This window comes from Typopeltis vanoorti, chromosome 19 (genome assembly GCF_054136105.1).
Source record: "Typopeltis vanoorti isolate ZY-2024b chromosome 19, IOZ_Tvanoo_1.0, whole genome shotgun sequence".
Classification (NCBI taxonomy): domain Eukaryota; kingdom Metazoa; phylum Arthropoda; class Arachnida; order Uropygi; family Thelyphonidae; genus Typopeltis; species Typopeltis vanoorti.
In genome coordinates, this window is record NC_143567.1 from 91,411,980 (window position 1) to 91,438,389 (window position 26,410).

Consider the following 26,410-nt stretch of genomic DNA (forward strand, 5'->3'; position numbering starts at 1 on the left):
TGCACACACACACACACATAATATCCATTTAGTCTTGGGAATGTCTTGCATATTTTGAACCATTATGTGTATAATCTTTTTGCCAACATTTTTGAAATAGCCACTTCATCATCAGTTTCTTGATATGTATCCTCTCGAGGGGGGGGGGGTCAGAATACTTTCATAGTATTACTTGATTAAATTATGTTATTACTAATCTCCAATCAACGGTTTTTCCTCCAAATTAGTCAGTTACTTTTAGGCACTCAGATATTGTTATATATACTTCTCGGTCTTCTTCTGTGGTTCTTTTTCCTGTCACCTTGGAATCAGACACCTGTTTTGCTAACCGTTTCTCTTCATTCTGTTTAACTGACCAAATGACCATAAATTAGCTCTGCCCACAAATTCTTGAATGCTAGCAATTTAATGTTCCTTCCCAATATTTTCATTTTTAATATGATTCTACCATTAATTCCATCTGTTCACTCCCCTAATTTTTCTCACAACTCTCATGTCTGTGGTCTGTTTCTACCCAGCTCTCAGATCCATAAGTTAAAATTGGTTGAACACTGTGGTTTACTATTTTGACTAATTGCTCTCTTTTTCCATATCAATTTATTTGACTTCTTAAAATAACAGCATTGCTAATTCTGTTGTCTATTTCGATATTTAATTTACCATTTTCATTAAAAATTGTGCCTAAATAGCTCGCATATTTTATATGTTCTATAGGTTGTTCATTGAGAATGCAGTTCGTGTTTTCTCTTTTCTTGCCATTTTCATAATTTTGGTCTTTTTATTGCAGATTTTCATGCCCTATTTGTTACATCTGTTATTGAATTAGAGAATCCTGAAGACTTGCACTGAATTTATTTAGGAGTCCAACATCATCTACATAAGGGAAAGAGTTAAGTTTGATAAGTCTGATTCTAATATACCACTTTCTTTCACACTGTGATCCATATAGACGATGAATAAGAGTGGAGATACTTAATGTATACTCTTGTATTACACCTGATTTTACATCAGACTATCTTCCTTAAATTCTAATTCCTGACTTATAATATAAACGATGTTCTATTTTACCCCATATACATTTTGAAAAGCTATTTTCTGGGCACTTGTATACTTTTTCCAATTCTACAAAACTTAAGTACAGATCCATATTATATTCACATAAAGTGAAAATATGATCTTGACAACCTCTGTTTGCCTGAATGCTATGTTCAGCTTGTTCTCGAAGTTTCTCTTCCACAATTTATTTCTTAGCCTCTTCTCAAGTATGTTTGCATAAATCTTACCGGTGACACTTAGTAGATAAATTCATCTGTAATTTAACATTTAGCTTTGTTCCCCTTTTTATAGATGGAAAACTATGAGAGCTTACTTCAGTTATCTGGAATTCAACCACCAGACCAAGCCTTCTGAATTATTATGCAATGTGTAGCCATTGCAAAATCTGTTATATCTCCATATTTGAGCATTTCTGGTAATATGTCATCTACTCCAGCTCCCTTTCCACATTTCAGGCTTTTGACAGCTTTTTCTGTTTTTGCATTATTTTTCTATATTTGCATTCCTCTTGAATATTTTCTACTACTGTTCTGCATTTCACTTAATTCATTCATATGAATTACTTCAGACTAAAATTATTACAAAATCATTCAGACTAAAACTATAACATCTAGGATATCTCAGAATCATGATTTTTTTTTTTTTTCAGTTATGTCACTATTACATCTACTGAGTGATATGTGGGATGAACTCGCAGAATTAGGGCCTACTCTAGATTGTCCGTCTTCATTTGTTTTACTTATTTTGACACTTTAGAGGAGAAGTGAAACATAATATCTTCAACTTACTATCATAAATTTCTTGAAAGTCTTTCATAACGCATTTAAGCAGTTATTAAATACACACACAAAAGTCTGTTTGATTTAAGAGTATTAAATCAAATAATCAAATAGACTTTGTAGTATTTTTTATGACTTTCTCCCATGAAAAGATGTAAACTTGTAGTACCATGGGTAGGCTATAGTTTTTTTTATGTTATTATTTTTATATTATACATATTTCTTTATTTTTTTACATAATCTCACACATGCGCACGTGCGTGCGCACACACACACACACACACACACACACACACACACACACACACACACACACACACACACACACACACACACACACACACACACAGGGATTCAAACCCCTAGTTTGGAGAGAGTGGGTGTATGCTATCCACTTGGCCAACCATCTTTGCATGTCCATTGTTTAATTATGCAATAATATGATGAATCTCTAAGCTCTCCTTAAAAAGATATTTTGGTTTAACTGGATAACTGTGATTCTAGTATGTTTGTAGATTCTTTTCTTTGCTGAATGTCCAGTTTGTCCATAACAAGATGAATGTTGTTGTATGAACATGTACTTGATATATATCAGGATATGATAAAGGTCCAAAATAGATTATCATCTCCTACTATCAGAGTGTAAAAAAAGCTAAACAAATGTCATAGGAAGATTTTTGGTAAAATATAGAAAAATATATCAGGAAGGTGGCAAGATATTCTGGAAGCTATTGGAAAATATTAGAAATGATGTCAATAGTACTATAAAAGGAATCAGAGATGATAAAGGTGACTTGAAAACTGAAGATAAAAATACACTGGAAGTCTGGAGTGATTATGTTGAAAGATTGCTAAATGTAACAAGAAAAGATAGTGGTAGAAAACACTCAGCAAGAATGTAATCAGGAATACATATCAGTGGTTGAAGTAGAAAAAGACATCAAAAACCTGAAATGCAGAAAGGCAGATATTAGATATTAATATCTAATATCTGCCTTTCTGCTGGAATAGATATTAGACTACAAATGCTTGACCACTGTAAAAGTTTTACACTGACTTTGCTGCATAATACAGAAGGTCTAATCAGAGGATCAAATTCCAGGTGATATAAGTAAAACTCACATCTGTAAAAGGGAAAATAAAACCAAATGTGGGAATATTGAGTCCCTACTGAGTTTTCCAGGAAAGATTTCTGCAAGCTTACTTGAGAAAAGGCTAAGGGAAAATTGTGGAAGAGAAACAGAGCACAGAACAAGCTGGGTTCAAGCCAAATAAAAGTTGTCAGACAGAATGAGATTTTTTTAAAAAAAAATTCCAGAGAATATAACAAGGATCTGTACTTAGATTTTGACTAAACAAACACATGTAACCATAGTAATAAGTTTTAATAAGTAAATATTTCATCCTAATCATAGGACATCGTCAGTACAGTTAATTCAAACAATACTAGGAATAACATACAGTTACAGCGCATGATTACAATGGAATCCCAATATGCGTGCAGTAGCGTGTTATAGAATTAAATTAAAATATATCTGGAGAAAAAAAATAGATTACATTAAAATAAGATAACGTGTATAAAATTATTTTCCACAATTTTGTATGACAATTTCCCATACTTTAGGGATGGCAAGAATGTCATTTCGGTTTAGATTTGGTCTGTGAAGTAGAGCTTCAGCACTTTCTTTATATAAACATTCATGTTTATATAAAGATCTGTGTAGAAGTTTGGTCTTTTTCCAATGGATCCTGTGGTTTGGGTTTTCAACTCCATGTTGTGTGAGGCCAGATTTTTGCGGTTTGATAAGACAGATATGGCCTTGATGTTCCGAAATGCATTTGCTAATGGATCTACCTGTCTGTCCATAGTAGGACAATTTACAGGAATATGGGACTTTCTATGCGACAGGTAGCATCAGAGGTGAGAGTTTGTCTTTAGGAGAAAGTAACCAATTGTGGATCTGGTTGATTGGTTTGTAGGTATTGGTTTGTAGGCAAGTTTGTATTTATTCATAATTTTGAAAGACGTTCAGAGATGCCATTGACATAAGGTATGGGAATCCTATGGGCTTGTTCTTGTTTAGGTTGATGTGTGTGGGGAAGTGACTGATGATTTTTCGAGTTGTTTTAGGATTGTATCCATTTAGTATGGCTGCATTTTTGATTATTTCCAATTCTTGGTTTAGAGATTCTTCAAAGGAGCAGAAGCTGTGTACTCTGGTTACTAATGATGTCAGATTTTTGAGATGGATGATGAGCAGAAGAATTGTGAATGTAGTGACCTGAAAATGTCGACTTGTGATAGACAGAAGTGGAGATGGAACCATCTTCTTTTCTTTGGATGTGTAAATCCAGAAAGGAGATACCCTGTGGAGATTCCTTTTCTAGCATCAATTTGATGAGAAGGAAGAAGGTTTATTTTATTTAGAAACAGGTGTAGTTCTTGTTCAGAATGACCCTAGACAGCAAAGACGTCATTAACATATCGTAGCCAAATTTTTGGTTTGGGTTTAAAGGTGAAAATTTTTTCTTCAAGGTATTCTAGAAATAGATTGGCTAAGTTTGGTGATAAAGGAGACCCCATTGCCGTTCCTACCTCTTGCTTGTAAATTTTCTCTTTCCAGTTAAAGTATCCGGACGTAATAACAAATTTCAATAATTCAACAATATCATGTTTGTTTAGTCATGAATTCTCCACATGTTTCATTGTACAATAAAGTACATAAGTTTTATATATCTGGAAAAAAGTATATCACAAGGTGCCAAGAGAAAAAGCTGTTCATGATGTTACAGTTATGAGAGGTAAATAAACCATTGTACAGAACAATACATTTAAGTTCTAAATCAGCAGTTAGAATTTCAGGAAATATAGGAAGATAGTTGATGTAAAATCAGGTAAGATGGATGTGCTCTGTCTCCACTGTTATTCACTATCTATATGGATCTGTTGAAGAAATCCAATCTCTATGATTCCCTAACTAAATTGAATAACTGCTGTAATAAATTTGGTATGAAAATCAGCATTAAAGAGACCAAAACAACAGCTGCATCCAAACATCTTGAATGTACAAGTTCTATTGTATGGTAATCCCATTGCACAAGGGTGGTGCAAAGACCAGTGTATCCAACTATTGGCCAATCAGTATCTCAGTAGTGGTGGTCAAGATTTTGGAAAAGTTGATTAGGTTTCACATTCAGAAATGGGTTAACACTTTACAATGAACAGCATGGGTTTACTAAGGGAAGATCATGTTTAAGCAATTTGCTCACATTCTGTAATAATGTTACCACTGAGTTAGACAAGGGGAATGGATACACCATGATACTTTTGGATTTTGCTAAGGATTTTTACAGAATACTGCATGGAAGACTGTTACATAAATTGGAGGATATGGGCATGGGTTATAAAATATTGGCAAATAGTTGTATTTTGCATGTCAAATCCCAATGTCATTAATGTACAGATATCAAAAAGTGATATATGGAGAATATGAGTCTGCAAGATTCAAGGTAACCAGTGATGTGCCTCAGGGATCAGTCCTTGGTGCATTGTTATTCATTCTGCACATTAATGACATTGGGAAGGATTTGACATGCAAAATACAACTATTTGCTGCTGCTGCTGATGATGATGATGATGCAAAGATAGGTAGGGTAATCAGTAGTGCTGCTGATATGCAGTACTTGCAGAAAGATTTGAATAGGCTGGAATTGGGGTATGTCAAAATGGCTGTCAGTTCAATGTTAATAATGACAGTGTCACTTTCGTGTGTTTTGATATCCAATGTCCTATTATGTTGGTGGGATTATGCTAGAAGAAACTGATCTGACTAGGGATCTTGGAATTTTCTAGACGGGAAGTTGAAGTTCAAGGGTCATATAGCATAAAAAGATCTTACGATATTGGAGTCCTGAAAGATAACATTAATTTGGAAAAAAATAAAGTGTCAATAAGATGTTAGTAATGATCTAAGCTTTTAATGTAATATTGTCATAATAATCTGTACATTCCTTAGGGTACATGATGACTATCAAAATGTTAGGCAGTAAATAGAAGGTGTTTGTTAAGAGGTAAATTTCTTCCTTGCATTCTGACAGCTGTTTTTTTGTTTGGAATTTTTTTTTTTTCTCTTCTAGAATGGATTTGAAGTAATAATATATATATATGTTAGTTCTTTTTTTTTTATTCTGTAGGTTAAGCTCAGTAGTCTTCTAGACACTTGATTTCTTGATTGCATTTCATCTAATGCAAAGATATGGATCAGATGAACAAATATTGCATGTTCTTTTGCATCATAGTTTAACTTAACTGCTTATCTCCTACTCTGAAGATGCAATGCATTGTGAACTGCCTATTTATATTTATTTATTATCATTAAAACTAATGTTTTTATATTCACTCTGATTTCAACATGTATGCCTTCAATATGATACATCCTTATGATCCTCTCAAAACAAGAGCAAGTGATCACCCTTAGTATGCTTCCACTGGCCAAGATGTCTCCAGACATGATTTTCTGGAACATCTGTTGTCCTTTTTTTGCAATTAGATGCTTCTCATAAACAGCAACTTGTTGTCTTGAAGCATTGGAGTTAGTTTCCTTTTTGTGTTTGGGAAGATTATCTGATCTATTCTCCTACCTTCAACCAACTTTTGAACAAACTAAAGTAAAACACAACACTGTGTTCATAAATTTTTTTAACTTATAAAAAAAAAACTACACAGTGAACTTATCACTAATGTATGCACTCATTAGTATTGCAGTATGTCATATTGTTTGTGCACAGATTTACATGTAAATAAAATGCAGAGAATGAACATTCATTATAGGATAAAATGTTTACTGGTTGTAATGTAGTCTATAACCAGTAAACAGCATTATATCAATAAATGGATATAGTTTTTGCATCATTCATGAACTTGTTTGTTATAATATGGAGTATAGGTGAAAACTTGTGGTTTATTTAATTAGAATAAAAAGGGTTTATTCCAACATTTTGTTAACTTATAATTAACATCACAATCATTATAGGTTAACTTTTGTTTGCATAACCCATTTATAGCAATGACCAGATATAGTCTGTTAATTATATATCTTTGTCATGTTGTTTAGTGTATTGCATTCCATTTACTAAATGGAGTATTGTTTTGTTAAATGGAATTACATATACTAATGGGATATAACCCTGACATTGTTAACCATAAGGTTAACCAAAACATCAAAAAATAATCATTCATATTCCTTATACATCAGTACATCAAACTTTTTTTTGAACATTTGCTTTAATATGCTGCAGACTTTCTCAAACTAACACATTTTCTGTTTTACCGAAGAGTTCACAGCAGTTTCTATTGTGTACCAAACAGATTTTTTTCCCCACTTCAAAAATTGAATTAAAAATTGATGATACAAGAAGTATAAATGAAACTATGAACAAATTTACAAGGAACTAAAGATTTCTGCATCTATCTAGCCTTTCTCCCTGAAATACTTTTCTAATTTTTTTTTTTAAATTTAAAAATACAGCAGTTACTTAAGTAAATTTCTTCAGTTGCATGTAAACTTACTTTATTTAAATTGACATCTATAGGAATTTAATTTGTAAAATTAATATTTTGTAATTGAGAGTTGTTAATTTACTTAGATATTCACAAACTCTGAAGTATATGCACTCCCCAGACTCACCCCACATTTATCTGTCTACTGATTAGGATAAACTCAGTTAGCTGGTATTGTAATTGGACTGCCTTAAAGATGCTGTGTAGTGATTCATGATTGCTTTGGTGATTGTGGCCATTAAAAAAGATCTGTTTTTAATTTAATTTTTTTTTTTGTTAATAAAGCACATCTTTAAATTAAGTTTTCAGTTGTAACTAGGGAGACAACATAGTTACCAGAAGTAATATTCCTTTTCATATAATTGTATTAAGCACTAATAATTTAATTAAATGACTATTCTCGTCAATTAGTATAACAGTTAAAGAAGGTTAATTGCAATACTTTACTGGTAATTATTGTTATTATCAGAGACTTCCAGGGTCATTTAAGGAGGCCAGGCCATACATCACCCAACCAGCTGTCATACCTTCTATTAAATTTATTCATACTATAGTAGCCTCCCCTTATTTGTGGGGAATATGTTCCAAGACTTCCCGCAGATACCTGAAACCTCAGACAGTACCGGATCCTATATACATTTTGTTTTTTCCTATACATATGTACATATGATAAAGTGTAATTTATAAATCAGGCTCAGTAAGATATTAACAACAATAACTACTAATAAAATAGAACAATTATAACAACATAATGCTGTAATAAAAGTTATCTGAATGTGAATGGAATCTTAGCAGCCTCAGCATATGTTTTATTTATTATTTTATGAAATCAAGAACTTTCACCTTTTCACTTAAAAGGAAGCACTTTATGGCTTCTCTTTGGCATATCCAAATTACGAGCATCACTACTTTTGTGCTTTGGGGCCATTATCTAGTAAAATAAGGATAACTTGAACACAAGCACTGTGAGACCACGACAGTCAATCTGATAACTGAGAACTATTCAGAACAGTGTGCAATTTAAAACTTTGGAATTGTTTACTTCTGGAATTTTTGTTTAATATTTTTGGACAGCTACTAAATGATTAACAGGTGGGTAGTGTATATGGTACAGCATGGATATGCTGGACAAAGAGGTGATTCATGTCCCAGGCAGGACGGCATGAGATATCATCACATTACTCAGAATTGTTTATTACTAAAAAAAGCGCCATAAGGCTTCATTTCGACGATGTAAAATTACACAGATAAAGTGGATACTAGATCCAACATTATTTCAAAGCCGAATGATTGTAGAAACTATGAAAGTTTTGTAAGATGACCTGAGAGCTTATGTGAATACAAACCTCGGCATTCCCGAGTTGCCTTAGCTTGCACTACTTAAGGTTAGTTCAAAGGCCTCTCTGCAATTCAATTTGAGAATGCTGAGGATTGTATTCTCATAAGTTCTCAGGTCAACTTACGAACCTTTCATAGTTTCTACAAACATTTGGCTTTGAAATAATGTTTACATCTAGTATCCACTTTGTCAATGTAATTATAAATTGTTTATTTCTGGAATTTTCCATTTAATATTTATGGACTGGGGTGAACCCCAAATCACTGTAGACAACTGAAACTGCGGATAGCAAACCCATGGATAAGGGGAGTGGCAGAACTACGGTATATGCATTCACCACTTCAACAATCTTCAACTTCTTCACCACTTCAACCTCTTTTGATCAAGCTTAACTCCTATGGATGCTCCTCCCTGACCTCTCCCCGCCTTCGATATAATGAAAAATTTCATTAATCAACATACTATGATTCCCTCTTAGAAGTTTATAGACTACTATTACATCATCCCTTTTTCTCCAGTTTGTCAGTATCTGCAGTCCATATACTCTCAATTTGTCCTCCTAATATAGATTCCATAATCCTTATATCATCTTTGGGATTATGGAATGTATATCATGTATGTTTATTCCCTCTTAACCCAGGAGACCAAATCTGCATACAATAGTCTAGGTGTGGTCTTATCAATCCACTGTAAAGAGGCAAATGACTTATCCTTCCTTGTTCGTATTCATTTCAGCATCACCATATCCTCTGATTTGTATTTGCAGTTTGTGCATGTGTCCTTTGAACTTTAAATTTCTTTCTGCCATAACCCCATAATCCTTATCCCTCATCAGGTGCTCTGAGCATAATCCCACTAGTATAATGTGTTGGAAATTGCTTCACACCAAAGTGCTGTAAATATATGTCAACTGCTGTGCCATTGTACAATTTTTATATTCTATTTTCAATATTCTATCATCTACTTTATATTGCTATCAACCACACCTCCTTTACATATGCGCTTTAGGCCTAACTTATTTCTTCTACTTCACTCAAATAAAACTATAATCTGCTTAATATAGACCTCACTATTAATCCTTTATAATCTTCTTTATGTCTGCACTGCTAGTGAATGACCTTTTTTTTAGTCTATCCACAATAAACAGGTTAGCAACTTTCAAGCTATGCAATTTAGAAAAATTTATTTGTTTAACGACTGGGCCATTCTAAATTATATATATATATAACTTGAGAATTTAAGTATGGAACATATGCAAGATCAAATTTAACATACACAATCCTTTATAGCTAGTTGTGGCAATTCTTAATTTATTTATTTAGCATATGGCAATCTACATGCAGTTATAAAGGTACATAAGTCAAAATAAATATATAGAAAGTAAGTGACAAACAATTAGAATAAAACAAAGACACTTATACTTTCAACAAACAAAACACTTATAGGTTAATATCAAGTTGTCTGATCCAGTCTATAACAGGTGGTGTCGCCTCCAGGAAGTCGTTTCTTTGGCCTGTGTATGCACGAAGACTCACTCAGTAGAGATGTGATGGATTGATTGATTCGGGTGCCCGCAGTCACATTCCGGTGAGGGAATTTTTCCCCACTTGTAGAGAGAACTTGCACATCTTCCATGTCTGGTGAGAATCCTGTTCAGCGTTGTCCAAGTCTTTCGGCTCAGTTCCATACCCAGGATGTTGAGACAATGCCTATCAAACCAAGTTTGGAGTTGAGCAGTGGTATTTCTGCTCCACGTTCACTTCCATTATTCTTTGGTGTTGTAGTTGGTCGTTCTCAGGTGTTTAGCTTCACAGAGAGAGGACTTTCTTGATTCCAGTCTGTTGAACTGTAGCTCTAACAGACTGGAATCTGTAAGTCATCGTGTATAGGCAATTCATTGAGTATTTTATCATATTCACGTAGTAGAGCATCATGTCTTCGTAGGTTTGGTGGTATTATGTTACTCAGCATTGGGAACCAGTAAATTGGAGTTGTTTTTATGGTTCCAGTGATAAGTCGCATTGTGGTGTTAAGCTGGCGGTCAATTAGTTTGGTATGGCAGCTGTTGAGCCAAACAGGAGCACAGTACTCTGCCACCGAAAAAAACCAATCCGAGTGCGGATGTTCTAAATGTGGTTGCTGCTGCATCCCAAGAAGTGCCACATAATTTGTAGATGATGTTGTTTCTGGTGCTAATTTTTCCAGCTGTGTTTTAAGCGTGTTTCTTATATGATAAGCTGCGATCAAGTGTAACTCCTAGGTATTTAGGATATTTGTTATGGTGTAGAAATGAGTTTCCAAATCGGATGTTCAGCTCGTCATGTGCCAGTTTATTGCTGAGATGGAATATTGACACTTCAGTTTTACTTTGACTTGGTTGCAGTCTCCATTTTTTAAAGTAGTTATGCATAGCAGCAAGGTCATTTGTGAGGGTTTCCTCTGTCCATCTTAGTTCTCTATTTCTGGTGGCTAATGCTATGTCATCCTCATAGCAGAATTTTCTATCTGGCAGGTCAGCTATGTATAGGTTAAATAAGAGAGGGGTCAGTACTGAGCCTTGTGGTAGGCCATTGTTGAGTTTCTTTTGATTGCTGATATTTTCTCCAAGGATAACCATGGAAATATCTATTGCTGAGCATATTATTAACAAGCTGTATTGTTCTTCGGCACGGAAGTACTTTCATTAGTTTATACAGCATGCCCTCTCTCTCTCTCCAGACGGTGTCGTATGTGGCAGTTAAATCAAGGAAAACTACATTTATCTGTCTGCTGATTAGGATAAACTCAGTTAGCTGGTATTGTATTTGGACTGCCTTAAAGATGCTGTGTAGTGATTCATGATTGCTTTGGTGATTGTGGCCATTAAAAAAGATCTGTTTTTAATTTAATTTTTTTTTTGTTAATAAAGCACATCTTTAAATTAAGTTTTTAGTTGTAACTAGGGAGACAACATAGTTACCAGAAGTAATATTCCTTTTCATATAATTGTATTAAGCACTAATAATTTAATTAAATGACTATTCTCGTCAATTAGTATAACAGTTAAAGAAGGTTAATTGCAATACTTTACTGGTAATTATTGTTATTATCAGAGACTTCCAGGGTCATTTAAGGAGGCCAGGCCATACATCACCCAACCAGCTGTCATACCTTCTATTAAATTTATTCATACTATAGTAGCCTCCCCTTATTTGTGGGGAATATGTTCCAAGACTTCCCGCAGATACCTGAAACCTCAGACAGTACCGGATCCTATATACATTTTGTTTTTTCCTATACATATGTACATATGATAAAGTGTAATTTATAAATCAGGCTCAGTAAGATATTAACAACAATAACTACTAATAAAATAGAACAATTATAACAACATAATGCTGTAATAAAAGTTATCTGAATGTGAATGGAATCTTAGCAGCCTCAGCATATGTTTTATTTATTATTTTATGAAATCAAGAACTTTCACCTTTTCACTTAAAAGGAAGCACTTTATGGCTTCTCTTTGGCATATCCAAATTACGAGCATCACTACTTTTGTGCTTTGGGGCCATTATCTAGTAAAATAAGGATAACTTGAACACAAGCACTGTGAGACCACGACAGTCAATCTGATAACTGAGAACTATTCAGAACAGTGTGCAATTTAAAACTTTGGAATTGTTTACTTCTGGAATTTTTGTTTAATATTTTTGGACAGCTACTAAATGATTAACAGGTGGGTAGTGTATATGGTACAGCATGGATATGCTGGACAAAGAGGTGATTCATGTCCCAGGCAGGACGGCATGAGATATCATCACATTACTCAGAATTGTTTATTACTAAAAAAAGCGCCATAAGGCTTCATTTCGACGATGTAAAATTACACAGATAAAGTGGATACTAGATCCAACATTATTTCAAAGCCGAATGATTGTAGAAACTATGAAAGTTTTGTAAGATGACCTGAGAGCTTATGTGAATACAAACCTCGGCATTCCCGAGTTGCCTTAGCTTGCACTACTTAAGGTTAGTTCAAAGGCCTCTCTGCAATTCAATTTGAGAATGCTGAGGATTGTATTCTCATAAGTTCTCAGGTCAACTTACGAACCTTTCATAGTTTCTACAAACATTTGGCTTTGAAATAATGTTTACATCTAGTATCCACTTTGTCAATGTAATTATAAATTGTTTATTTCTGGAATTTTCCATTTAATATTTATGGACTGGGGTGAACCCCAAATCACTGTAGACAACTGAAACTGCGGATAGCAAACCCATGGATAAGGGGAGTGGCAGAACTACGGTATATGCATTCACCACTTCAACAATCTTCAACTTCTTCACCACTTCAACCTCTTTTGATCAAGCTTAACTCCTATGGATGCTCCTCCCTGACCTCTCCCCGCCTTCGATATAATGAAAAATTTCATTAATCAACATACTATGATTCCCTCTTAGAAGTTTATAGACTACTATTACATCATCCCTTTTTCTCCAGTTTGTCAGTATCTGCAGTCCATATACTCTCAATTTGTCCTCCTAATATAGATTCCATAATCCTTATATCATCTTTGGGATTATGGAATGTATATCATGTATGTTTATTCCCTCTTAACCCAGGAGACCAAATCTGCATACAATAGTCTAGGTGTGGTCTTATCAATCCACTGTAAAGAGGCAAATGACTTATCCTTCCTTGTTCGTATTCATTTCAGCATCACCATATCCTCTGATTTGTATTTGCAGTTTGTGCATGTGTCCTTTGAACTTTAAATTTCTTTCTGCCATAACCCCATAATCCTTATCCCTCATCAGGTGCTCTGAGCATAATCCCACTAGTATAATGTGTTGGAAATTGCTTCACACCAAAGTGCTGTAAATATATGTCAACTGCTGTGCCATTGTACAATTTTTATATTCTATTTTCAATATTCTATCATCTACTTTATATTGCTATCAACCACACCTCCTTTACATATGCGCTTTAGGCCTAACTTATTTCTTCTACTTCACTCAAATAAAACTATAATCTGCTTAATATAGACCTCACTATTAATCCTTTATAATCTTCTTTATGTCTGCACTGCTAGTGAATGACCTTTTTTTTAGTCTATCCACAATAAACAGGTTAGCAACTTTCAAGCTATGCAATTTAGAAAAATTTATTTGTTTAACGACTGGGCCATTCTAAATTATATATATATATAACTTGAGAATTTAAGTATGGAACATATGCAAGATCAAATTTAACATACACAATCCTTTATAGCTAGTTGTGGCAATTCTTAATTTATTTATTTAGCATATGGCAATCTACATGCAGTTATAAAGGTACATAAGTCAAAATAAATATATAGAAAGTAAGTGACAAACAATTAGAATAAAACAAAGACACTTATACTTTCAACAAACAAAACACTTATAGGTTAATATCAAGTTGTCTGATCCAGTCTATAACAGGTGGTGTCGCCTCCAGGAAGTCGTTTCTTTGGCCTGTGTATGCACGAAGACTCACTCAGTAGAGATGTGATGGATTGATTGATTCGGGTGCCCGCAGTCACATTCCGGTGAGGGAATTTTTCCCCACTTGTAGAGAGAACTTGCACATCTTCCATGTCTGGTGAGAATCCTGTTCAGCGTTGTCCAAGTCTTTCGGCTCAGTTCCATACCCAGGATGTTGAGACAATGCCTATCAAACCAAGTTTGGAGTTGAGCAGTGGTATTTCTGCTCCACGTTCACTTCCATTATTCTTTGGTGTTGTAGTTGGTCGTTCTCAGGTGTTTAGCTTCACAGAGAGAGGACTTTCTTGATTCCAGTCTGTTGAACTGTAGCTCTAACAGACTGGAATCTGTAAGTCATCGTGTATAGGCAATTCATTGAGTATTTTATCATATTCACGTAGTAGAGCATCATGTCTTCGTAGGTTTGGTGGTATTATGTTACTCAGCATTGGGAACCAGTAAATTGGAGTTGTTTTTATGGTTCCAGTGATAAGTCGCATTGTGGTGTTAAGCTGGCGGTCAATTAGTTTGGTATGGCAGCTGTTGAGCCAAACAGGAGCACAGTACTCTGCCACCGAAAAAAACCAATCCGAGTGCGGATGTTCTAAATGTGGTTGCTGCTGCATCCCAAGAAGTGCCACATAATTTGTAGATGATGTTGTTTCTGGTGCTAATTTTTCCAGCTGTGTTTTAAGCGTGTTTCTTATATGATAAGCTGCGATCAAGTGTAACTCCTAGGTATTTAGGATATTTGTTATGGTGTAGAAATGAGTTTCCAAATCGGATGTTCAGCTCGTCATGTGCCAGTTTATTGCTGAGATGGAATATTGACACTTCAGTTTTACTTTGACTTGGTTGCAGTCTCCATTTTTTAAAGTAGTTATGCATAGCAGCAAGGTCATTTGTGAGGGTTTCCTCTGTCCATCTTAGTTCTCTATTTCTGGTGGCTAATGCTATGTCATCCTCATAGCAGAATTTTCTATCTGGCAGGTCAGCTATGTATAGGTTAAATAAGAGAGGGGTCAGTACTGAGCCTTGTGGTAGGCCATTGTTGAGTTTCTTTTGATTGCTGATATTTTCTCCAAGGATAACCATGGAAATATCTATTGCTGAGCATATTATTAACAAGCTGTATTGTTCTTCGGCACGGAAGTACTTTCATTAGTTTATACAGCATGCCCTCTCTCTCTCTCCAGACGGTGTCGTATGTGGCAGTTAAATCAAGGAAAACTACAGATGTTTTTAGATTTTGTTGAAAGCCTGCTTCAGTGTATGATGTCAGTGCCAGAACCTGGTCACAACCTGCCTGTTCTATCGGAACATGTTCAAGGATGGTGTTGCTTATGCAGTCGTACAGTAGTCTTTCCAGTAATTTATATGTGCAGCTTAGTAGTGCGATTGGATGATAGTTTTGTGGGTTGTCAGTTGATTTTCTGAGTTTGGGAAGAGCTATGATTTTAGCTCTCTTAAATTCCTTTCGCAACACGCCGGTGTTCATTATTTCTGAGAAGAAACGGGTGAGCCATTTTTTGGTATTTTTGCCAGCATGAATAAGAAATTCCGGGTGAACTTCATCAAACCCCAGGGCCTTTCCCGTATTTGTATCAGCTAGTGCGTTGTTGATTTCCTCATTGCTGAAGGGTCTTGCATATTCTGATTCTTCTTGTAGTTTTGCCTTCAGGTCTCTCTGGCTTCTCTTTTAACTTTAATGATATGGTTTTTATCACGTTGGCATCTCGAGATTCTAGTTGCAACTTGGTTTGGTGTGACATCTGTCTTTTTAGTAGTCATCGTTGTAGCACCTCCTAGCTTTCGTAATAAACTCCAGGCCTTCCTGCTGGACTGCCTGAGATCCAATCCCTCAACTGTTTCGATCCAGCATTGTTGTCTTGCTGCATCCAAGTCATGGAGGAGATCTTCTGCGATTTCCAGATCACCGCTCTCCATAAATTTCTTGTAGAGCTGTTTGCTCCGTTCGTTCTATCCAGGGATATACTCCTTTCTGTAGCCCCTAGGGATATGTTTTTTACCTGTAGAGATGACAGCTTCTACAACTCGATTGTAGTTATTGGGTACAGGAGGTATGAAATGAACACACCTGTCAAGGTCAATGGCATATTTTTCCCATTCGGCTCTTCGAAGGTTCCATCTTGGGCAGGGAATTGATCAGACAAGAGGTGTTTTTATGCCCACTTCAAGGTGGACCGGTCGGTGTTGGCTGTGAGGGAAGTCACAGAGAACTCTTCTTTGAGCAGGTAGAGGTTCATTCATGTTGTTAGAGGTGACGAAGCAGAGGTCAGGATTATAGTCTCTTCTCCATGCTGCTGATCTGAAGGTTCCACGTTCGTTAGTGTCAAAGACCAAGTAGATATTGTTGGAAGTCTCAGCCCAGTTGGCAAGGGCTATGCCGCATTCATCATTCTGAGCATACTTCCATAACTCATGGTGGCTATTGAAGTCTCCTGCATATATAGTTGGGTGGCTCAAAAGAGGGAGGACTTGTTGAGGCCATTGGATGTTTGGTGGCTTGTAGACATTAGCAAGAGTCAGTTCGCCCAACTTCGTCATGATCAAGCTGACATCATCATCATCACTTAATGCAGTAACAAGTTCGATCTGCTCAGTATTGTTGTGGGCATATGGCACTATGCCATATGCATGGTGGTAAGTTGCTCCTACAAGTTGGTAGCCATATATTCTCCCTCTTCTGTACAAGTCTTCTTATCAGCAGTATCAGCATGTGTTTCCTGGAGGAGTACAATGTCTATATTTTGGTCAAGAAGGTATTTTGAAAGTTATTCACATTTTGATTTGCTAATTCCTTCGATGTTAAGATGACCGATTCGGACTTGGGGTCAGAGATTTCTAGTCAGTTGGTTCTTCAAACCGTTCACTTCTGACTGCTGCATGTAGTTAGTAGCCAGGAGATCCATGGATAGACTGGCTGCCAAGGTCGCTGTAGCTCATTTAGCGTTATCCAGGGTACACCACGAGGAGGCGAGTTAGGATTGCACCCCTGCAATTCTTAATTAAACAGGCTCACAGGTTTGCTAATTTTTTTGGAAACAGTGCATTGGCAAATAGATCAGGCAAGATAGTTACACAAACAAAACATTTTATTCTAACCTAGTAAAATAGTACAATGCACAAACAAATAGCAGACATTAACTCTCTAAGGCCTATTACATACACAGTAGGCAAAATATGCGACTGAACATTATACACAGAAGTTTATAACTGAACTGAACGAAGTTTTACACTTAGCTAAACTTCGTTCACTACATATATAGGTTAACGTTTGTTTTTCACTTTCATTACCGCAACTTATTAACTAACTAAATACTAACAAGTGCAAGCTTTTAAGACATTAGCAAAGTAGTGCTTACTTACATTTACTTTTACAAACACAGCTCAATCAATTTGAACAAACTTCAGCTAGTTTAGCTTGACATTTTTTCTTCTTCTTTGGTACTGGCTGTTGCCTGGACGATCCTGGCAGTTATTCTATAGAAGTTTCCTGGGAAAGCTTAGATTGAATTTCCATTGGGAAACTAGAATGGAACTGCCGAAGTCGCTGCAATTTCTAACGGGTTACCACACTCTCGTAGCACGTCCTTACATCCACAGGAAATTCATCGAAATTACGGCCTCTCCTCTCTCCTCCAGCACCTGGGGTTGCGTACATGGAACCAAAATCTGGAAACGAAAAAAACAGAGCTTCAAGCCTAGAGTTCTTTTATATCGTCACTAATCCTTTGTTCTTCTAATGTAGTTTCCAAGATTACCCACGAGCACGATGACATCACTTCGGCTCCTTCCGTTCTTGGGGGCATATTTCTATATTTGCATGACCTTGCGAACTTTTGTTCTTACTTCGTCATTGCTATAATCATGATTAATCCCTTACTTTCCGTTTTACATATACTTCAATATACATTAAATTATGCATTTTAACAGTAGATGTATAACATTCATTTTAATACGTTATAATTTCTAATTTCTATATGTTCGGTAAAATCGATCTCGGAAATTTAATTAAAAATTTTATCGCGAGATATTTTACAGTGCATTACCTACTAACATTGAAGTCATTATTATTTTGCCCACAGTTCTTAACCTATTCAAATCATTCTGTAAGTGCTATATATCAGTAGCATCCCTGATTGTACTGATCTTATCTGTGTATCATTGGCAAAAATTGATAAACAAAAGCAAGTATCATGTGACATATAACTGGGTATGGTTGAACTCATTCAGCAATAGTTTTAATTCCACTTAAAAAAAAAAAAAATTACTACTGATAGCTGTTCAGGAGAGCAAATACAAATAATCTTACTACTATTATTCATATTTCAGGAATCTTTAGCATGTAGAATTTTTATTCAGGTAAGTACCATTTATTTCACTTTATACATTAATTGGCTGTAAATGTCCAGAAGAGCACATGCAATATACAGATGCAGGATACCATGATAATAAGGATTAACCACTCAAGGGTCAAAGCCGTATAACTGAGAGGAGTCCTCCACATAGCCTTTAAAGGAATGCAGAGAACCGACCAGGGCTTCTGACCTAATGTTCAATCCTCACCTTCTCGTTGTGCACCCTGTTAGGTATCTAGCTGGATACTGAATGAATGAGGATGGGCTGGCAATTTGGGATTTAGCTGACCAAATTGTATTCTTATTGGCTTAAACCAATATAGAAAACGATCGTACAACATGACAAATTTTCATGCCGGCTGGGACATCGCCCGGTTAAACAAGGCCCTTGTTGTTTTCGCCAGAGAACCAAGGCGAACAGTGAAAAGTCAGCTACTGGAACAAATCTGAAAGCACATCCCAACTCAACATCACCATAGTTAAAGATCGGTACTATCCACATAAGAAGCCTGAATGGCAAAGAAATGGAGCTAGCTGAAGAATTAGATAAGTACCAGATCAACATAATAGGGATGACTGAAACAAAAAAAGACAAAAACTGGTGAGATCTTTCTGAGCAATAAATACAAAATGTTATATTCAGGAAATGACAATCAAGGAAAAGGAGTAGCCACAGTATTCAACACAAAATACGAAGCTAATCTTCTTGAATGGCAAGCAGTTTCAAGTAGAGTGATGTGGGCAAATATGAGAATGGGGAACTAGACAATGAGACTTATTTGTGCCTATGGTCCCACAGAAGGTTCTACTAAGGTAGATGTGGAGGAATTTTTTGATGCTTTAGAAAAAGCAGCTGACACAATGAAAAAGGAAAAGTTGGTCCTTGTTGAGGATCTAAATAGCAGAGTAGGAAATGCTTGTCAGACATACAAAAATATTTTGGGGAAATTTGGAGAAAAGAGCAAAGCTAATAATAATGCCAAATACCTGTTGGATTTCTGCTCAGGTCATGGACTGGTTATTACTAACACCATGTTCCAACATAAAAATGTGCACAAATTCACATGGAGAGAAGAGGCAAGGAATAAGAAAAGTCTCATTGACTGTGTTATTGTTGATAGTGATGTTTTCTCCCTGGTGCAGGACACCAGAGTTTACAGAGGATTTGAAATTGGAAGTGATCACTATTTAGTCTTCAGCAGGAGAAAATAGATTTTCATATTGAAAAGAAGAATGTGTAACAAAGTTTTAAAGCAAATAAAAGTCGAGCAGCTATCAGATGTGAACTGTAGACTAAAATACACAAAGATTATTGAAGAAAAAATGAAAGAGTTTTAGAACAGGAACAAACTTTGGAGATTCAGTGGCAAACCTTGAAGAAAACCCTGATTGATTCAGCCAGAGAGGCATGTGGTGAGGTTGTCTGCATGGATAGAAAAATCAGAACTCCATGGTGGACACAGGAAGTTAAAGAGGCAATGGAGGAAAAGAAGAAAGCATATCAAAAGTTCCTGGCAAATAAGTCATCTTGTGCTCTTAGAGAATACAGAGACAAATGCAAGAATGCTAAACACTGTGTAAAACTAGCTAAACAAAAGTCATTTGAGGACTTTGGCAAGAACATAGAAAATAAATATCAAGAAGGTGGTAAGATATTCTGGAGGTTGTTGAAGAAGCTTAGAAATGAAGGAAAGATGCTGTAAAAGGAGTTAGAGATGATAAAGGTGACATGAAAACAGGAGAAAAAGATATCCTTGAAGTATTGAGTAATTACTTCGAAAAATTGCTAAATGAAACAAGTAGCGATAGCACAGTGGTAAAAAACACTCAATAGGCATACAGTCGGGAATACATATCCATACTTGAAATAGAAAAAGCTATCAAAGACTTGAAATGTGGAAAGGCAGCAGGAGTAGATGATATTCGACCAGAAATGCTGAAGTATGGTGGTATAAAAGTCTTACAGTGGCTGTACTGCATAGTTCAGAGATCCTGGACAGAGGGACGAATTCCCGATGATTGGAGTAGAGCTCTCATAGTACCTATATATAAAAAGGGAAATAAACTGAATGTGAGAATTACAGAGGTATTTCCCTACTGAGTGTTCCTGGCAACAGTCAGTAGTGAAAGTATACTATGCAAGTGTACTTGAGAAACGGTTGAGAATAATTGTGGAAGAAAAGCTTGGTGAAGAACAAGCTGGATTCAGGCCAAATAGAAGCTGTCAGAATCAGATCTTCACTTTATGACAAATAGTTAAGAAAGCATGGGAATAACAAAGATCTGTATTTAAGTTTTGTCGATTTGGAAAAGGCATATGACAAGGTGCCAAGAGAGAAGCTATTCAATACACTGCAGTTATATGGTGTCAGTGGGGCATTATAACAAGCAATACCTAATCTTTATTTGAGTTGTAAGTCATCAGTTAGAATTGAAGGAAATACAGGAAGATGGATTAATGTTAAACCTGGTGTGAGACAAGGATGTACATTATCCCCTCTGTTGTTCATTATCTATTCTATATGGATCACATTATGAAGGAAAGTGGTATTAAACCTAATATCAGAATTGGAGATTGTAAATATATTTCCATCCTACTGAAACAGTGTTTAGGTTTAGGATATCTATCTTTCAGGATTTCATCCAGAGGAACTTTTTTTTTTCTTTCTTTTTTTTTTTTTTTGGTAAATCGTTCCAGTCAAGAGCAAACATTTTCACTCTCAGAAAATAATGCTCCATCATCTGAAAAATGCTCTCACACATACTGTAATATATATATATATATATTATATATATATATATTTATTTATTTTTCTAAAGATATATTTCCAGGTCAAAAAATTTCACTCTCAGAAAATAATGCTCCATCTGAAAAACTCTCACATTTATTGTTGCATATATATGTATGTATATGTGTGTATTCAGGAACATTGACTCTGTTATGATACATTTTAATAAAAATTGGCTGTAAAACTAAAGCTATATCATCCTTCTCATTTAAACCAAAACTTTGGAAATGCTATGTAGGTGACATTTTTATTATTTGGAGTCACGGCCATAACTCTCTCATGGATTTTCTTAATCGTCTCAATAATCAGCAACCTAATATAAAATTTACAGCCAACTTGAATATGACAATTCCCTACCATTCCTGGATATAAAACTTTCATGCTGCTCTGGAAAATTTAGAATCTACATGTATGGAAAACCTGTGCAAACTAATAGATATCTTCACAGTAAGTCCCATCATTTTCCTCCACAAAAACTTGGAACTATTTCTACCTTGGGACATAGAGCACGCTCACTTCTGAATGACCCAGATGAACTTAAAAGAAATTAATTACCTCTCTCATGTCTTTAGACAAAATGGATATTCTGATAAAACCATTAAAAAATTTCTTCTAAATCCTCCTAGCCACCGCACTGAAGAAATAACTAACTTTAAGGGTAACATCTCCATTCCATACATCAATTCAGTTTCCAAAAAATTAGCTAAAGTTCTTAAAAAGTATAACATCAGGACCTTATTCACTACACTTCCAAAAATCCGCTCGCTAGTAAGCCATCCAAAGCCTCGTCATCATAATCTGAAGTATCCTGGCATATATAAGATGTGTGATTGTAATATCCCTTATTTTGGTCAAACAAATAAATCTATTGAATTACGTATGGAGGAACACAAGAGAGACATCTCTTACAAAAGAACACATGCCAGTGCCTTGTCTAGTCATGTTCTTTTCTCAAACAATCCTGATGATGAACGCCAGGGTCATTCAGTCTACTGGGATAGATCCGAAAATATCTTTCGTTGCCTTGATGAGTTTGAAAGAAAAATTGTGGAGTCCAGAGAAATCATCCTTAATTGTGAACATTTAAATAACAATTTGAGCTACAACATCCCTGATAGCCACTCTGCTGTTGTTCGGTACTGGCGTTCACGAGAGTCTGCAAGCATGCACTTAACAAACAATGCCACGTTTGTAAGAACAACTTAAATGTAAATACGTTTTTCATGTCAATTATGTAGTGCAATTTTCCTGTGCTTCACAGTTTTAAACGTCAGTGTTTTTATTACTGTTTCCTTTTATTACTGACACCTGAAGAAGGCTGTCAAAAGCTGAAACTAGTTGTGTTTTTTTATTTCAATAAAGTCTTACTATTATTCTCGGTTTTAGTCATTAAATCTTTTTATTAAAAAAAAAAAAAAAAAATATATATATATATATATATATATATATATATATATATATATTTCTGGGTCAGAGCAACCAATTTCAACTCTCAGAAAATAATGCTCCAACAACACGCATACTGTATCTAATATATATATTTCGAAAGATGTATTTCCAGGTCAGAGCAAAACATTTCACCCTCTGAAAAAAATGCTCTGGCTGAAAACACACACACAGTATATATGTTTTCATTTTTCAGATGGAGCATTATTTTCTAAGAGTGAAATTTTTGCTCCAGCCTGGAAATATATCTTCATAGGAAGAAATAAATTTTCCAATCTAGATAGATAAAAAATTTATGATAACTAAAATTCCTATCCAGGACTATTAACCACCTAACCGTCCATTATAGATCAAATACGCATTCTCATACGTTTCATAGCCATCATATATTTCAATGTAATATCAATAGTATTACTATTTTAATATGCACTTCACATCCATGATAATAGAAAATCAAAATGAAGATAATCTAGGACTCCCAATAATGCGAAAGTGATAAAGCACTGTCCAAATTGTGTAAGGGAAAAAGTCCTGGTGTAGACAATATTCCTATAGAACTGCTACAAAATCTAGGTGATGAAACAAAATCCTTACTCTATCAATTAATAGCCCAAATCTATGATAGAGGAGAAATATCAAAGGAATTTATGAAATCAACCATAATACCAAAAAAGAATAATGCAAACAAATGCAGCCAATTTAGAACATGTTAGCAAAATTCTGCTAAAAATTATTCAAAATAGAATTTATTCAAAAATTGATTGTCTATTGGATGAAGACCAATTTGGATTCAGAAAGAATAAAGGAACAAGAGAGGCAATACTCTGTTTAAGAACAATAATAGAGAGAAGATTGGACCTTAGTCAAAATACTTATATTTGTTTCCTTGATTTAGAGAAAGCGTTTGATAAAGTAAACCAGCAAGTACTCCTAAATTGTCTAACTAATATCAGCATAGATTTAAGGGATAGGAAAATAATTTAGCAAATTTACAAAAATCGAAATGGACAGATTAAAATCAATGATAAGGAGAAAATAATAAATATAAGGAGTGGAGTAAGACAAGGATGTATACTTTCACCACTTTTATTTAATTTATATATTGAAAAGGCCATTCAGGAAACTAAAGATAAAATTAAATAGTGGCATAAAGATAAATGGTGAGCAAGTCATGTGTATGAGATTTGCTGATGACATAACCCTTGTAGCAGAAAACAGAAGAACATTAAAAACAATGCTAGAATTACTGAATAATAACCTTGAAAAATATAAAATGAAAATCAACACAGATAAGACTAAAATCATTGTTACAGGCAAAATCCCTATCAATATAGAGCATATAGACATCAGCGAGAAACAAATAAAACAAGTGAAAAGCTTTAAATATTTAGGAAGCCTAATAACAGAAGATGGTAGAACAAGAGAAGACATAAGATCAAGAATAAAAAATGCAAAAGCCCAATTCTCTAAGATGAAAAGCATTTTAACAGGAAACCTCAACCAACAATTGAAAAAAATATTAGTAAAGACATTGGTATGGAGCATTGCACTGTATGGATGTGAAACCTGGATTCTAAGCAGAGAAGATGTAAGAAGATTGGAGGCTTTTGAAATGTGGTGCTGGCACCGCATGAACAAAATAAAATGGACAGAAAAAAAATCAAACCAACAAGTCCTGAGAGAGATAAACGAAACATGAACTCTAATTAAATCGATCAAAATTAGAAGGGATAGGTGGTTTGGACATATACTTCGACATGATGGACTTGTGAAAAGAATAACTGAAGGCAAAATAGAGGGGAAAAGAAGAAGAGGCAGACCAAGGAAAAGCTTTCTTGACCAAGTCAAAGACAGCACGTGTTTGAGGAGTTACCAGGAGGTTAAGAAGAAAGCCAATGACAGAGCGGAATGGAGGAAATTGCTGCTGAGCTACCAGTCCCAAGGCTGATGTAACTGATGATCCATGATAACCTTGACGTCTATATACGTCTTGGCCGGTAACGTGGTTAATTTGTACAATTAGGAAAAAAAAAAGTTCCTTTTGAATTGTTCCAAGGGGAACATTTTATTTTGGTTTAAAACCATTTCAACCCTTTCATGCCTGAATGCCTATTATATCAAATATTTGCTTTGGAGATAACTGTTAAAATATGCAGGAAAAACATTTTGTTCTGTTAATTTTGTTTAGCAGTGTGCATTCACATAATTGTTGGTATCTGAAAACAAATTCTGATCTGCTTTGATTGAGCAATCTAAATGCTTTTTCATGACTGTTTAAAAATAATTTAAAATAATAAATTTTTCAAAAAATTACTTTCTAACTTGACTTCTTTTTTAATTTTGTTTTTCTGTTTAAGAAAAAAATTGTACTTGAAATTAAAATGTTATTTGTTTAGGTTTTTAGTATTCCATCATGTTCTAATCTTTTCACTTTGTAACATACTGGGTAGTGAAAAAATGTGGATGCATTCCTGTCAAATTTCACAGACAGAACTGCAGTGTAATTATTTTGAAGTTTTTATAGGATCCCCCCACCCCAACAGATTTGAGTAACCTTTCTTAACACAGCAGACAAAATGGCTAGAAAACATTCAATTGAGAGATAATATACTTACCTCATGGTCATAGATACCTCACCATAATCCTCAGTGCAACAGCCTTTTGAAAGTTTCAACATCCTTTGTGCAGAAACACTTCTAATTGTAATAAATTTCACTGTAAAAATGCCAAAGATTTGGAAGACTGTTATTTTCTTTCTAAAGCAGTAACAAAACCACACACCTTTGACTGCATACCCAGAGGGAATATTCAGAACATTTTAAATATTGGTTTAAATTTCCTGTTCTTATTTAATTGTACATGTTGTTCCTTTATTATTATTTTAATTAATTAACCTTGAAAATGCGATAGTTACTGTAAGTGAAAATGAAATATAAATCCTTAAAATGATTTCAGTAATATGCTAATAACTGATTTAATCACTAAAAAAATAAATCACTAAACTTTAATTGCAAGTTTTAGTGATTATATTTTATTTATCAGAAGTTAAGGCATGCAAAGGCTACTTTTTGCTTAAAATAACTTACATTTATCTGGTTCTCTCTTTCTCTATGGTCTAGAAAAACGAGAAATGGCTGTAGAATGTCTCTTTGTGCAAATTATGAATTTTGCCAGATTATTGCTATTCTTACGCATCTTATGGGTGCATCTCTAGGGCTTTAAAACACAAATGAGACTTGTCAGGAGAGTAAGGTTATTAGATGCTAGTTACCACAAGTTCCTAGAAATAGAATCTTAATCAAACCTGTCTGGATGCCCTAAAAAGAACACTGTCGTACTACCAACTATCTTAGTTATAACTGCATTGAGTAAGCTATCAGCTAATATGTTTGATAGTATGGGAACTCACCTGGAAATAAATATTACAAAATTCTTTCTGAGTTGACACATAGCTTGAAACATGAATATATGTGTTTATATTTGGTACATGCGCAGTTATTATAAACAGTTAAATAAAAATAAGGGAGGAAAAAACTAATCTAATGTGTTCATAATTTCGAATTATACATATTTAG

At 34.8% G+C, this 26,410-nt stretch overlaps 1 protein-coding gene across 4 annotated transcripts in view; it reads left to right on the forward strand.

Moving 5' to 3' along the window:
- Positions 1 to 26,410, forward strand: part of LOC150096338 (cell division cycle and apoptosis regulator protein 1-like) — a 557,664-nt gene that overhangs the window by 288,096 nt on the left and 243,158 nt on the right. The window lies entirely within an intron of this gene.